Source organism: Anser anser (genome assembly GCF_964211835.1).
Source record: "Anser anser genome assembly, chromosome: 3".
NCBI classification, from domain to species: Eukaryota; Metazoa; Chordata; class Aves; order Anseriformes; family Anatidae; genus Anser; species Anser anser.
The window spans coordinates 49,084,811-49,099,777 of NC_139722.1; the positions used below are offsets into that span (position 1 = coordinate 49,084,811).

A 14,967-nucleotide genomic window follows, 5' to 3' on the forward strand; every position below is an offset into this window, starting at 1 on the left:
GTGTTGTATTGCATTTGTACTTGTTAGTACTCCATCCATCAGCAGCCTCATTACGCTCCTGCTCACAGAACACTTTGTGGCGGTGCTGGCTGTGTGTGGTGTATGTCAAAGTCAGTGGTTTTCTGCCTAGGATATGGCTTAGGTCTGGGCCATTAATCTGCTTACTTATTCCAGCTGAGTTACGCAGCAACTCAAGCCTTCATGATGATGATTGAAATTGCCCTACAGCGTAGCGTAGAGCAGGACGCCCCAGCTGCTTACTGCTAGCTCGGATCCAGTTGACTTACCAAATGGTCATCTCCAACCATCTTGCTTTGGTCTGCCTCCAGATCGTGCCCTGGCTTCCAGCCGGGCTGCTCTCCAGGGGTGAGCTCCCCCTCCCTGAGCTTCCCTTTCTCCGGTGTCGGTGCTTCAGGACTGCCTGCTGTCGGACCTGCCCGCTGTGGCTTAGCTCGACAGGCACTCGATGGGCAGAGGGCAGCTGCGGCACGGCCTGCCCCTTCGGGGCTCTGCTCTCTTACCTTGTCTTTGGCAAGTCTGCCCCTTTAGAAAAGCAGTTGAGGTTTCCCTCAGCCCCACGGTTGGTGTAGGCATACAGCTCCTTGGAGGGCTGCAAAGCGAGGCAATACAGATAAGTCCACCAACAAGTGTGGCTTGGCCAAGGATGATGCTCCAGAGGCAGAATCCCTTCCTCCCCCCTCCTTCATTCCTTATTTCCAGCCTACTGAATCCCTCTGCTACAACAGCGCCTTTATAAAACTGTTAGTTCAGTACATGTCTGTTGCTTCAAACCTGTGAGCAAGAAACAAATGTAGTTGCATTTGTTTAGATTCACAAGCATGGAGAGCTTCTTTCAGGAAAAGGGAAAATGGTGGGTGTTGCAAGAAATCTGTTCAGCAGCAAAATGCTGACGTTTTGCCGGATGTGGCTTGGTGAGATGCCAGATTTCATTACAATCCACGGAATATTCTGTAGCCTCCAGTAAATCCCTGTCCCTGGTAGCACAAATAGCGACTGCAGCAGTGCAATATGAACATTGCCTTGAGCAGCGTGGCGTCTCCAACCCTAGACTGTGCATGCTGTGGGAGCTGGGATGCTGCAATATCTCCCCGCTCCATCAGTGCAGACTAATTGCACCATCAAAGGTACTGCAGTGTAGCCAGGACTCCCTTTTTATTTGTTGCTGTCGCGTTCCCTATTCTGGCTGCAGTGCCGGAAACGTTACCCCCTTTGATCACACGCAGTATTTATTTACTTTCTTCGGTGGAACAGAACCATTATTCTTTGCTCTAGGCATGTGCTGACACATTTAAAAGACACATTTGTAAGAACAGAGGAAGTCTGTAACTTTCTTGGACTAATAACCAACATATACAATAATTCAGACGTTGAATGAATATTTAAGACCTTCACGCTCTCTTAGGTGCTGATGGTAGGGATTTTCCTAAGCCCCTCCAGGTACGGATGGACTATATGCCCATCTATTCTATTATTTGGCTATTTCAGCAGCAAGATCTTTTTTGCAAAACCCAGCGTGCCACCTTTGGAGCTTGAAAAATTGTCTCTGCATAAACGTACGTGTGCTTTTACCTAGGGGTAGTGATTTGATCTAGTGAGAAGCCCACTGCTTGACTGTACCCCTTTTATTTAATTTTAGGACAGCCATGGTTAACACGTCCTTTCCCTTGCTCAGGCTCCCCATAGCTGTGTTTTTGTTTCAAGCCGGTGCTAACAGACTTGCACATTTGCGTGCTGACTCTGTAGTTAAGACAGGCTGCTTCTTAGCGTGCGTTGACTTCCACGTGCCCACTGCTTGCCTGGACCACCCAGGCTGCGGTAATGCCACCTCTCTGAGGTCCTGGTCCCGGGAGGGTTTTATCGTCATCCAGAGCCAGAGTCTTTAAACTCAGAGAGAGCTCTGGCTTCACTGAGTTGTGTTTTTTTTTGCCTGTTGACACAATTATACATGACATCGGGGATAGTGTTTGACAGAGAGAGTGGGTAAACTGAACAGACTGCAATGAAAAGGCAAGAGGGATGCTTTATCACTGAGGTTATTGTCCTCGGCTCTTTGTAGTCTCTAAATGTCAATAACTGCCACTTTGGTTATCCTCAGGAATAACCATTTTCCCATTCACTGACTTTTACATATTCCTTTGTCTTGGTGTAAGGATTGTCTTACAGGAAAGTCTTCAGTTTGCCAGGCAAGATTAATCTGACCCGATATAGACATCGGTAACGAAGACGCAGCTGAGCTAATTGTCTGAACTCCCTTTAAAACCAGCCTAGAGAAACAGGCACTTCAGAGAGACAGTTGAGCTCATCCTGAGTCGACAACTAAGACAGCCGAGATGAATTGTGCCCTAGGAGCGCCTATTTCTCTCTGCTATGAAGGAAACCAAGGGTGACTGGCACAGACCTCGATGTCCCCGTAGACACTGGAAGTTAAGAGAGCCAAGGCCCAGCCTAGGTGTCTGTCATGCTGCTGTGCACGTTGTGCAATAGCTCAGCGTAGCCCAGCAGTGGTTATTAGGCTGTGTTCATCCCTCCTTCCTCCCCAAAAAGAAAAGAAGTAGCCAGAATACACATGAGACCTGGATCTTTGTGTGTTTCAAGGGAAAGAGGATACCCAAAATACGCTGCAGAAATAAACAGGGTGATAACTATCTCATTCCAGCGGGTACCTCAGTGAAATGTGGGTGGGTTTTGAGTCTCTCAAGGCACGCACAAGTGATTTGTGCAGCCCTGATGACTGATTTGAGGTGAGGACTCTCTGGTTTCACACAGAGCCCTTCTTTTGCTAGTGGTGATAGCCCGTCCAGGGGGGCCAGGGGGGCTGCCTGTATTTCTGGCCTTCAGGAAGCCTGTCTGTGAAAGCTGCATGGGGCTCAGAGCCTATCTGTGTCCGTACAGAGGGGATGAGGGGGAGGAACAGCATCAGTGCAGCCCTGCGCCACTGCCTGGACCTCCACCGTTCCCATGGCCTCCCTGCCCAGGCCCCGAGAAGGGTGGAGGTAAAATCCAGCTCCGTCAGCGATACAGCTGTGGGGAACATCCCTCACCAGACTCCTGACCTGACAGAAATTCTAATAAAACACAAAGAGGGTAGGCTCTGCACTACTAATTGTGCTGACTTGGGCTCCTGGAGTTGTGCATTGTACTGGCCATGCTGATCCGGGAGAAGAAAATGTCCGGAGAGTTTTCTTTTCTCCTGCTCCCCATCCCCCAGCTGGAAAGTCTGAACACATTGCCATAATGTGCAGCTTTTCCTGGATTTTATTTCCTGTCAAATTGTATGAAATGAAGGAAATTAGCCAAATATTTTTACGCTAGAGTTCTGGACAGACAGATTGAATTCGTGTAATGGCAACATGGACTCTCTAAAAAGGAATCAATGCAAGCATGACCCTTTTGGGCGAGTCGCCAAACTCCAGATTATTTAATGTACCAATTACTTGATTATTGGAAGTGCTAATCAGCAACATAATCCTCGATGTTAAAGTTTAGTCTCTCCATCAGGATGTGGACTGTCAAGCTGTTCTAGTTTGATGCAATTCAAAGAACCAGCAAAAGATGTCCCAGTGCCAAAGTCCTACTATGATAAAGCAATGAAGCAAGGAAGACTATTCAGTTGAGTGCAGTTTTTTCAAATTTGAGCAACAAGGGTTTCTAAAATTAGTGTTAGTGTCGCCTACCCGTGTGCTCTATGTCCAGGCAGGATCAGTTTTAACCCCATAGTTTTGGTGTAGGGCAAGGTTTCTTAAGCGAATAACTGAAAATGCTAAGGGCTGCTTGGCTTTAACATAATAGTTATTACCATAACTGAATGGAAAATTAAATGGCACAGGCTAAACTCAAAACTTGCTTCTCTCTGTGCGTGTGTGTGTGCGTTGACTAGTCCTGTGCTGGGGGCAGAGGGGTAAGGAAAGGAAGGAATTTTCCTGCTTGCGTAAGCACAATTTCTCCCAAAAGTAATGGAAATAGTAGGAGTATGGCCACCTACCGAGCCAATCCATATGTCCTGGGGTCAGCATCTGCTGAGTTATAAGCCCAAACTTCCAGCTGTCTAGTCCATACATTGTAGTCGTAAAAATGTACAACGAGCAGAATGCTCCAGTTTAGGGCAGAAATAATATATATCCCACTGTGAACTCCCCTGCCCATAATGGTCCAGCACAAGATTTCCTGCTCTGGTCGGGATTCCTGAGGCAAGGGCCATAGCTATTAACCTCCCTTTCTGCCTTAAGAGTTTTTATAGCTCCCCAGTCACTGTAGCATCTATCTACCAGCATCACACCCTGCCCTTGCTGCTCTGACCGGCACAGAATTTGACCCTAAAGGTATGCTTGAAAACAGATTTTATATATTTACACGCATTTTTGCGCCAGTCATCTTTGTTGACACGCTACTATGGGCCAGAGCCTTAGCTAATTTTAACTGGATGTAGTTCCGCTGATGCTAAACTAATTAAAATCAGCAGAGTAATCGGACTCATACACTTAACACCTACTCTTCTGGTTCAGAAGTTTTCCTTCACCTGGCATCTTATAAGCCTACAGAATTTTTCCATTTATTCTAAGGGGGAAAGGAGAGACTGTTAATACCACAAAGCCTTAAACACATTTGCTTGGAACTGAAGCTTTGCCCTTGAGAGCTGCCTGGCTCTAGCAGGGTGATCTTATGTTTCAAAATTGCCTGGGTAGCTTCTCAGATATATTAAATCAGAAAAGGGTTTCCCAGAAAAAAAAAAAAAAGGCTTCTCAAAATGTTGAAGTATAAAATGACATACTTGCAGAGCAGCTTTCAGCTCCCACATCTTGCTGACGGGGTGTGGGAGCGCTAACTTCCGTCTCAGTGGCAGTAAATAGCAGGCTTGTGGTACGGTGCCGTAGATCACTGTACATGCCTTGAAATCAAAGGAACAAGTGCTGATTTCTGATGGCTTTCTCCTGCTTTTCCATAAAACTTCCCAGGGTGTATATTTTAAATATGAAATCTGATTCTTGATCCCAGTTTAGAAAATAGCTACACCTGGTCTAATTCACAAGGCAGTGAACATCTAGAGCTCTTGGCAAATAAAACACAGGGCCAGATCTTCAGCCAGCAGAGAAATGCCATAGCTCAATTAACAGACCCACAGGAGCGTAGAGGGTCTCTGGCTCCTGGAGGCTGCAGCCGGCCTGGTAGCTCCCAGGATCTGCGGCCATTGACTTCAGAGGTCACTGCAGTGCTTGCTTATTAGCATTGTCTTGTGAAATGACAATTGTTTGAACTGAATTAAGCATCTCATCCATGCCATTCTCTAAGTTGGTAAAACATTACTATAGAAACAAGGAGACACTCATAATTGTCTGTCAGGCTTTAAAGACTGTCCAGGCACTTTAATACATATAAGCATAGAACGGAATCAGAGAATATCCCCAGTTGGAAGGGACCCACAAGGATCACTGAGTCCAACTCCTGCCTCCACACAGGACCACCCAAAAATCAGCCCATGTGTCTGAGAGCGTTGTCCAAACTGCCCTGGGGAGCCTGTCCCAGTGCCCGACCACCCTCTGGGTGCAGAACCTTTCCCTAACCCCCAGCCTGACCCTCCCCTGTCCCAGCTCCATGCCGTTCCCTCGGGTCCTGTCGCTGTCCCCAGAGAGCAGAGCTCAGCGCCTGCCCCTCCGCTCCCCTCGTGAGGGAGCTGCAGGCCGCCATGAGGCCTCCCCTCGGCCTGCTCTGCTCTGGGCTGAACACACCAAGGGACCTCAGCTGCTCCTCATACATCTCGCCCTCCAGGTCCTTCACCATCTTTGTTGCCCTCCTTTGGACGTTCTCTAATAGTTTTATGTTCTTCTTATACTGTGGTGCCCAAAACAGCACACACACTCGAGGTGAGGCTGCACCAGCACAGAGCAGAGCAAGACAATCCCCTCCCTCAACCAGGTAGCAATGCCCTGCTTGCAGCACCCCAGGGTATGGTTGGCCCTTCTGGCTGCTAGGGCACACTGCTGGCTCATGTTCAAGTCCTGCTGACCAGAATCATCAGATCTCTTCTAAGGGCTAATCCTCCTCTTGTTTAAGTCAACGCAAAACAAATTTGGCTGGATTCAAAAGTGTGGGGTGTAAAATGGGCATAGGGGGAGGCTAAGGCTCGCCATCAGTGTGTTCTTGTGCTGTTAGCTACCAAAGCCAGTGGTGTATGGAAAGTTTATGAGGAAAAAAGTACAACTCGTGGTTAAATATAGAGTATATTACAACAAAGATCACAGTAAAACAGATGACATCCCTGTAAAAATATAATCAGATTGCCTTTACATTAAGAGGACAAGATCCTGGAGAGCATGTGTCTTATTGCCACTGAAATATGATAAGGAGCTAAGCACCCCATTGCCTTTGAGAAGCTTGACCTTAAGACAACAATGGCCAGCTTCAGAGCTGAGTGGTGAACTCTGAAGAACTGTGAAGAGCTTATAAACTGTTTCTCAGTATCATGAGCAATACCCAAAAGTGGATTAGAATGAAGCAAAACACTTTTGAGGATGGTGGTTGTGAAAGAGCTGGACATAATCAAGCAGTGAGCAGTAGATTTTAAGAAAAAAAATATAAATTCCTGTTCAAAAAGCTATGGGAGAATCAAGAAAAGCAGAAGCACAGCAATTTGAACAAGAAATCAGGAGGAAATCAAGATTATGGCAAGCAAGATTTTCTGAAGCATTGTTTCCAGATTACCTGCTGAGTCCCTCCTTGTCTATTTTTTAGGTCTCCTATGGCAAAACAGGGAAGTTCAGCACATTGCTGGGTGTCTCCACCAATTGAGGCCTCACAGCTGAGTCTTACCTGAGCTGTGACCTTAACATGTTTACACTTTCTTGATAAGGAGCTGCATTTCGCTCATGGGACCAGGGGCTGTGTTTGGAAGTGTGTGCAATCATCTCATGAGAGATGTGAATCAAAGCAAACTCCAACATTTTACAAAACCCTCACATACTCAGCATTTGCTTCTGCCATGAAATTAACAGCTAATTAAATGTCTGGGCTTGATCCTGTGAAGTATTTGGTGCACTCAGCTCTTGGTGCCTCTAATGAAAGCTGAAGGCTCTCTGCACGTTACAGAATGAGGTTCTGTCTCTGACTCATTTGCATGGCTTTACTTCCCCAGACACGATTCTGGTATTTGAAAAGAATGGTATTCCTGTACAACATGTGTCTCAATTTGTAACGATATCCTCCCTGCAGCTGGCTTGCTTTTCCAAGTGTTTCTGAAACATTACTGTCTTAAATTTGAGCCAACCTACAACAACAAATTATCTAGAGGCAAAGAGGCTGAGCTGCGCTTGCTGAGAGGACACCCCCAGCCTCTGCTGTACTCCCTCTTGCAGCCCTGGTTTTGGACTTGAGGCTGTGTAATGTAATCATCTCCTATGGAAGCACACACTTCCCTCCACCTCCTCCCCTCTGACCCCCCCCCCCCCCAAAAAAAAAGTTTTAGGGATTGGGTAGTGCAGAATAAAACAACTATCGAGTTGCGACCTCTCTGGAAAGATCTGCATCCCATCATTGGCCGATTGATATTTAAACCTATGGTTAGAGCAATTTTTAGCTATTTATTTGGAGCCCACGTGGTAAAGTGCAGAACTTTGTGTCATTATGATCTGCTGCCTGCTTATGCTCCAAATATTTATAAGGTTTCATGAACCACTTGTGCTGCCACTTCTAAGTTTCTTATTCAAAGGAGAAAAAAAAAAAAAAACACCACTTTTCCACAGGAATTCTCCAACTGAGAGATGCTGAAAGGCTGGTGTAAAAGAAAAGATGAGGTCACTGAAGATTTGAATTCTGACCCTGACTTTCAAAGCACAATTAAAATGTCACTTCTGTTTTATTTGAAGCAGCTTACCAATTATTGCTGGACGAGTTATCTCGGTGGTGAAAATGTTTCTGTTTTCCTGGGGTTGGGGAGGAGGTGGGGAACAGGTAAAATCTGAAACACTGGTTGGGTCTGATGCAGTTTGTTGTGTGGCCAGCAGTGCTGAGGACAGGAGATGCCCTAGGGTGCCTGGCACTGCACCAGGGTGGATGCCAGCTCTCACCCAGTTGCTCCTGATGTGTTCTGGGCAAGTTTTTCCCCTTCCTTCCTCCACAGTATAATCTGCCTGACATTTTGGCCACCTGAGCACTCCCCTCTTGCCCTTGGGTGAGTCTGCACCTGCTCTTGCTTAGGCCGAGAAGAGTCAGGATGGGACTATGAAAACCAGGAGGAAATCTGCAGCATCCCTGTGCTGGGTGATACAGCTCCTCACCCAGCCTCTCCTATGCCCAGCAGCTGTGCCAGCAATGGCACAACAGGATGCCCACCCCAAGGTGGCACCCAGGTCCTGCTGCTGGTTGGCACTGAGCCTTTCTTGCCTTCTCCCTTCACCGCTTCCCTGGTCCTGCCTTAGCGTGGCAGCATGAGGGGCCGCAGCCCCTGGCCCCACGGACATCCATGCCAGCACCCAGTCGGTCAGAGGGTCATTCATGAGAAAACACTGATCGCTTCCTGGTATGAGAGGCTGACACGTTTCACTAAAATGATGCTTCTGAAAAAAAAAAATATTAATGGCATTTCAGATGAAAACATCAGGTCCAGGTGTAAACCAGGTGAGGTAGAGGACTCTCTCAGAGAGGTATGGGGCTGTTGCATGGCAAGACCCTCTCTTACCCTTCGTCCTCCTGCACACTGCTACCCACAGTTAATCTGCCTTTTTTTTCTGGCTATTTATCTGGTTTTACTGGAGCAATCGGCTTGGATAAGAAAATTGAGAAGCACCTTACAATAGCCAAAAGCCTGGTGGTTTGGACCCACATGAGGTTACTGAAATTCAAGTTTAAGTTTCTTTTCTGAGTTAGACAAAATCAGAGACTTAAAGAAGGGTTATCACATCGCAGTGGTTGCCTGTTTTCAGGAAAGGAGAGGAGAAAGTGTCTGGATTTGGTTTTCCTTCTTTTTTATATAAAGTTTTGTTGTTTTTTTTTTTAACTTTATATGAAAAAAATATTTACAGAGGTTCTGGGGAAATTGCTACTATGAACAGTAGAAAGTGATGTAGGTGAATGGTATGGAAAGATGACAATGGCAAGGAAACCTGACGGCAGCACTAATGCTAAAATGTGGGGAATCACACCCAAATGTTCAGTTTAGCCCACCGAGACTGGTATCTCCCTCTATCCACCTTGGCTGGTGGACAGAGACGCTCTTCCCAGGTATGTTTTGGAGCATCTAAGGTAGCGCCTGCTCTGGAGCACCTCTGGGTTTGGGAAGGAGGACAAGGACACAGTGATGTGGAAACAGAAGGTTAAGATGTTGGAGCAGGAGTTCCTGGTGAGCTCTGTTTTACCTAGGAATACACAGACCTGATGGGGAGGGGATGTGCCCTGTCCTGGGGCTGTGCAGAGCAAGTCACACAGTGCAGCTGTGTTGCTGCTTGGTGGTACAGAGGAGGATTTACAGCAGCCCAGGCCACTCACCCCAAGTGCGTGGCTGCTCCCTGCTAAGTTTTGGGAATCCTAATTCCAATGGCTATGAAGAAGAGCTGTGTGCTTGCCCAGACCAAGATTGTACTCCTGTTTTGGGGAGGGTTTGGAATGATTGTCACCAACGTGGCAGAGGGCCGGATTTCTGTCTCATCTCTCTTCAGTGCCACCAGCTGCCTCGTGAATTCAGGAGTGTGGAGCCTACATCTTCTTGGCCACTCTCAGGGTCTCTTCCACAATGATGATTCCTTTGCTTCTTTTTAAGATGTGTGTTTCATCTAGGCTGTGCAGTAGCATAAAAAAGACCCTGGAACTGGATTTCCTACATTTCCTTGCTACTTAACAAGGGCATGGTGACGTGCATCCCTGTTCCTAATGTCACTAGCTAGTGTGAGGGTTCAATTTAACATACTTTGAGTTTGGTGAGAGAAGATACTAGATGTGCCAGCAAGGGCCAAACGTAGACGTGAACTAGTGAAACTTCCCTTGAGGCTTTTCAAGGAGTAGGTGTGGGGAAGCAGGAGCCAGTACATAGCAGGCCTTCTGCTTTCCAGTTCGTGTTTCTCCCTGTAGGTTCTGCTCTGACTACAGAGTGAGCGGACACCACTGCAGAGCATCCTTGCAACAATTTGACCACAGAGGCAGGGGTGACCAAGTTGTCCCTAGCGCTGCTTCTGCCAAGATACATAAGGAGGGCAAACCCAAGCTTCTTCCCTGGTGCATTCCTTGAAGTCACAACATCTGCTCGGATTACAGCTCTTGTTTCAGTAGGTGGCAGAGCCCAAGCTGTGTATCTGACCCAAAGTCAAGAACGATCCATAGCTTGCAAGAGCAGAGCAGAAGGAAAACGCCACCCTCAAAATCAAGGGATGGTGCATAAGGAGTCGAGTTGTTATTCCATTCGTGCTAGAGGCTTCCCCTGACTTCCCTGACTTTTGCAATGTGGCATCCCTTCAGTTAGTTCATGGAAAGATAAATCATCAAGTATTCAAAGGGGAAGGTTTTAATGAAGAAGCTTGAACTGCTTTAAGAATTGCTAAAAAAAAAAAAGGAATAAATTATAGAACTATTACAAGTAACAGATGACTCCAGAGTGTTTCCAGGGCCGAGCTTGCTCCCATGCTGACTTTAGCTGCACTCTTGTGGTTTATTTTCAGAGCAGTTTCCCTGAGAAAATAATTGCAGTGCCTTTTCTCCAAGGCCATGCATGTCCCAGATGAACTAGGCCTCTTCTAGCACATCAACGTTCATTGTCCGGGTGAATTAACTGCTGTGCTAAATGATGGAAACTCTGCCACACCAGCCCACATCAACGGCTGCCTCACCCCTCCCCACCCAGCATCTATTTTTTTCCTGAACAATATGATGTGAATCTGGAGACAGAAATGTTCAATGGAGCGCAGAATGAGGGGGGGAACAGCCATGGAAAAAGACTCTGTGTGAGTGTACGTGTGTGTCCAAAGCCATGTCAGTGGCATGGCCCTCTGAGGAGGTGGGACATGATGGAAGCAGCTCTCTGGCTGCTGTCCCTGCCTGCAGGAGCGTGCTGCCAGCGTGGCAACACTCGGCTCATGGGGCAGCACTGGGAGCAGGCATGCAGTGCTTGGGTTTGGGGGGAGAAGGGAAAGAAACTGCTCCAGAGCTGAGCTACCCATCTCCTCAGCATGGAGGCATGGAGCTAGGAGCACCTCCAGCAGCTGGCTGTACCAAGCAGGGCCATGCTCCCCTTCACACTGATTGCATGGGCAGCACAGGAAGGAGCAGCACCTGGAAGGAGCTAGGTAGCTGCAGAGAGAGGGACGAAGCTCCCTGGGAAGGCTTTGCCCTAGTCATCAAACTGCCATGCAAAGCTGTAACACTGTGCTCTTCTGGGCAAGGGTTGAAATCCTCACACATAGGGACATAAACCAAAGAGAAAGCTCTGGGGTGGTGGAGCGTGCTTCACAGCTGCCTGTTGCTCCTCAGGTTAAGATGCAGCTGCAGAAGGCATTAGCACAGCTCTCGCTCACTGTTCATAGGAGTGCTGTGTCGGTATCTAAGCCCGCACAGGTGAACCTCCAGGTTACCTGCACTGAGTCTATCTGCAGTAGGGGAAAACAGACAGGCTTAAAAAGCCAGCTGACTGCTCCAAGCAGAAAGCATCGAGAACTAGGGAATATCTTTATGCCCTCCCTCCCAAACCGCTTATCACCCTGCACTATGCCTTGCCGTTTGAGACTAATTAGTGAGGGATGGAAATTCATTTTCATTGATGTATGTTAAGAAAGGAACAGGCAAAATACCTGAAATGCAGAGTGAGGGTTCATAGAGAGGCTGCAAATTTTGTTTTCTCTGCTTCTCTTCCCCTACCCTGGAAAGTGAGGAGCCTTCCTACTTGTTCTCATTCTGTCCTCTTCTCCATAATGCCTTGTGGGGTTAGGACTACACCTCTGACTTATGGGTGGTTTTCCCTCCCCAGATCAACACAATCCTGTTTAGTGCTGGAAAGCAGGCAAAACCCAGTGTGTCCACCTCAGGGCAACTCACATAAGCTCAGCTCCATGGTTTTATAATTGCCAAAAAATTGTCTTTTGTAGCTGACACAGTCTTTCTATCTGATCAGCACTCTGCTGTGTGATGGGTGCAAGTTCAACTGGGGTGAAGAGCATATGTTTCTCTCCTAAAAAGTAATTTGTTTTGGGGGGGGGGGGGGGGGAGATATAAATAGCTGATTTTATTGTGCTGGTCATGCACTCTGGTGTTGGCACGAGGTGTAAAGCATCTGACTGTGAAGTGGTGATGACTAGTATGTTCTCATTTCTTTATAAAACTTTGCATGCTATGCCTGATATGGATTTTTATTCTGTCACTTGATTGCTATGAAGATGCATTCATCGAACACAATGACTGTCACGTGAACCAATCAATAGGGAAGATGCTTCTCCAGTCTGCACTCTATCTGCAGCAGGGGAAAATAGACAGGCCTTAAAAAGCCAGCTGACTGCTCCAAGCAGAAAGCATCGAGAACTAGGGAACATCTTTATGCCCTCCTTCCCAAACCGCTTACTGCTCTGCACTGTGCCTTGCCATTTGAGACTGATTAGTGAGGGATGGAAATTCATTTTCACTGATGCATGTCAAGAAAGGAACAGACAAAATACCTGAAGTGCAGAGTGAGGGTTCATAGAGAGGCTGCAAATTTTGTTTTCTCTGCTTCCCTTTTTAGTTAATCTCAGAGCATGATTTCAAGCCAAAAAGTGACAGAAAGCAGTAACGTACTTTATGGGGAATACTCAGGAAGTGCATACATCCCAATTCTCAGTCTAGTTCTTCTCCTCAGCACTCTCTGTGCACAAAGCTGCACATCCCTCTGGGCACATTGCCCTAAAGCCCAAATGTTATTCCTTAACCTTGATATAGTGGTCTCCGCGCTCTGGGAGTTTATGCTGGTCAACACAGTCAATGTGCCTTCCAGCCTCTGCTTTGAGAAGGGTGGAGATTTGGCAGGGGAATAGAAGCGCAGCGATGAGAGGAGTCAGTGTGAAAGGGAGATCAGGGAGCAGACTGAGAAGGAAAATGTGACCCAGCACCAGCATTAAGTACTTGAGTTTCAGTTTGAGACTTTAGGGAACAGTGGATCCCATCCAAGGTGACAGAGACCAAAGCAACTTTTGTGGAGAGAGAAGACAGTTCCTGCAAACAGTCTGCATGGTCAAGTGACAAGGGAAGCAGCAGAAGAGGTCATGGCACGTTACCCAGTAGCCCCTAGATAAACCATAAGGAATTTAAAACCACTGTGTTGTTTTTAGTTCCATTAGATTGATGAGAAGATGATTTTTTAAAAACATTATTCCAAAGATTTTCATGGTCTTGGCCTTCACCACTGGCAATGCTTACCTTATTTTAGGGGAGCTATCATGCAGCTTTCTGAAAGGCTCAAATCAATAAAGTTGTGTTTGCTCCACTGTTGTTCACCCAGTCAAAGCACCAGTTGGCTTCACAAGGGGGTTGTCTGAATAAGTTCTGTGGGATGTGTCCCCTTCATGTCCTAAATAAATGAGAAAAGAAGCCAAACTAGGCATGTCAGTCACTGTGCTTTGCTGGTTATGACCCCTCAGCACAATAGGCACTATTGTGGTATAAGTGGTTGCACGCCAAAAGACCAAGGAGATCATGGAGGGCTCCAGCCCGATCTCCCTCACCCCAGCCAGGTTTTGCTGTCTTGAGCATCTGTCTTTCGTTTGTATGAGTGGGGGAAAGGCCAAGAGGGGCATCTTTGGTTAGTATGTGTAGCATGGACAGTACTGGTGGGGAGTTAGCTCTGTTACTGGGAGATGTGTATTTGCATGAGAATCATAGAATATCCTGGGTTGGAAGGGATCCACAAGGACCATTGAATCCTTCTCAGTGCCGTGACCACTGCCCTGGGGAGCCTGTCCCAGTGCCCGACCACCCTCTGGGTGCAGAACCTTTCCCTAACCCCCAGCCTGACCCTCCCCTGTCCCAGCCCCATGCCGTTCCCTCGGGTCCTGTCGCTGTCCCCAGAGAGCAGAGCTCAGCGCCTGCCCCTCCGCTCCCCTCGTGAGGGAGCTGCAGGCCGCCATGAGGCCTCCCCTCAGCCTGCTCTGCTCGGGGCTGAGCAAACCCAGGGACCTCAGCTGCTCCTCATACATCTTCCCCTCCAGACCCTTCACCATCTCTATAGCCCTCCTCTGGACACACTCTGATAGGTTTATGTCGTTCTTATACTGTGGTGCTCAAAACTGCACACAGGTCTCGAGGTGAGGCTGCACCAGCGCAGAGCAGAGTGAGGCAATCATTTCTGTCAACCAGCAAGTGGAGCTGTCTCCCGGTACTATCTCAGATTCTCCATGAGACCAATCTGCCCTGTCCAGCTGTGCTTACTGACTGGGCTCGGTCATGCCTGAGAGCCCATCCAGCCCACTCTTCAGGTTGTCCCTGTGGAGCCCTGGGACTTGCAGTGTAGACACAGCCCCTTCAGCAAGGAACGACAAAGGGTGAGCCATGGGGAGAGGGTTTTGAAACATTTCTCTAATGCCCATGGCTGAAGTGCTCTGGGAATGTTAGTGCTCTGGGAGCAAAAACACATGGTCATATTAAATGACTCTGCACAAGATGAATAACCAGCCTGACTGTGCATGGTGCTGGGAGCACTCCTCATGAGGGAGCTCTGTCTTCCAGTCAGAGCAGGGGAAAGATGGCAGAAGGGAAACCCCAATTGTTATTTGGGGGGCCCTAAGTGAAATATCAGCCCAGCTCCCTGCCACTTGGACTGCACTACAGACAGCTTTAAAAACATAGGAAGAATTGGAATAAGCTGCAATTTTAATGTTTGAAATACAGTTTTCAACTGACTTGAAAGCGTTGGGGGAAATCTGGATTTCTGGGAGGCATCCAGTTCTTATGGCAAAACAAGTGAGCTGCAAGGCAGGCTCTGTTCCCCATCCCATCACCATCCCTGGTCCA

General features: G+C 47.6%; 1 protein-coding gene across 5 annotated transcripts in view; it reads left to right on the forward strand.

Annotated features, from left to right (window-relative positions):
- The window catches only part of SOBP (sine oculis binding protein homolog), a 125,927-nt gene that overhangs the window by 100,792 nt on the left and 10,168 nt on the right, over positions 1 to 14,967 (forward strand). The gene's annotated exons all lie outside the window — the stretch shown is intronic.